Source organism: Belonocnema kinseyi, chromosome 7 (assembly GCF_010883055.1).
Source record: "Belonocnema kinseyi isolate 2016_QV_RU_SX_M_011 chromosome 7, B_treatae_v1, whole genome shotgun sequence".
Taxonomy (NCBI): Eukaryota; Metazoa; Arthropoda; class Insecta; order Hymenoptera; family Cynipidae; genus Belonocnema; species Belonocnema kinseyi.
Window position 1 is genome coordinate 108,156,798 of NC_046663.1, and position 1,154 is coordinate 108,157,951.

Genomic DNA, 1,154 nt, shown 5'->3' on the forward strand with positions numbered 1-1,154 from the left:
AATTTTAATAATGTCAGCTTTTAATAATGCCAATTTCAGTCAAAATCAATTGGACTCAGTACCGGCCTTTGGGGGGGGGGGGGGGGGGGGGGGGGGGGCGAGGTCGGGTGCTGCCCGAGGGCGCCGAGCGAGTAAGGGCGCCGCAGATGCCCTACGTTTCAGGTTGTTTTCTCTTTTACATAGGATTCAATTAAAATGTTTTAGAGGTTTTAAAAAAGTGCGCGTTGATCATGACTAGATCATGACTTCCAAGAATTGAAAGAATACCATTGGTTAAAAAGAGATGGAGATATCTCTCGCTCTTTCCAACCAATGACATTTTAGTTCTTGGAACCTACTATAGTTTCGCTAGTGAGATGCCGCATCTATGTTCTTTGGATCAAAAATATATTTCTTTGTTAGGAATTTACTTTACTGATACAGTGTGACGTCACACTTAAATGCCTGAAAGTTACAGCTACCAACAACTCCAGCGCTACAGAAAAAATCTTTGGCTATATTCAGTGAGTCAGTGCTCCAGCTGATTGATCTGAAACACGTGGTTACGTATTACGTTAAATCGAAAACTGGAGGGATAATTTTTGTTCACTGTGGTTACCTGCAGATGCATATTGAAATTTATTGTAGTTGATTAGTTGATTATTTATTTTCTGTTATAAGGAGACGGAAGAATAATTGAAAATTTGACGGAAAATTGGGAGCACTGAGGGCAGAGGTTAAAGGCTCCTCTAGTCTAACCTAGAAACCTGTCATCCAATTCCTACCTTTATATCTCATGTAAGCACTTCAGAAGAGTATATTTTTAATTGCTTATTAACTTTGCCATAGTATCTATCATTTTACCAATACCGCTTACACGCTTATGGCTTTTCTATATGTTCGTCCGTCCTTCTATCTATTTGTTTATTTTGCGCAGTGTCCGTCCAGTTTACACGAAACTATACGCAGTCTACACCCTACATGCAGAAAAAGTAGATCTGTAGCAAAAATTATTGGGTCTGTTAATGGGTTCATTTAAAAAACATTTTTGTGATTTTTTATTTATTCTCACGAAACAGGTAAATGGTATGTGATACGCACCAAAATATGTCATAATGTCGGACAAAAATTCGAACGTTAAAAGAAAGCCGTCCGGCTACGAATACAGAAAACGG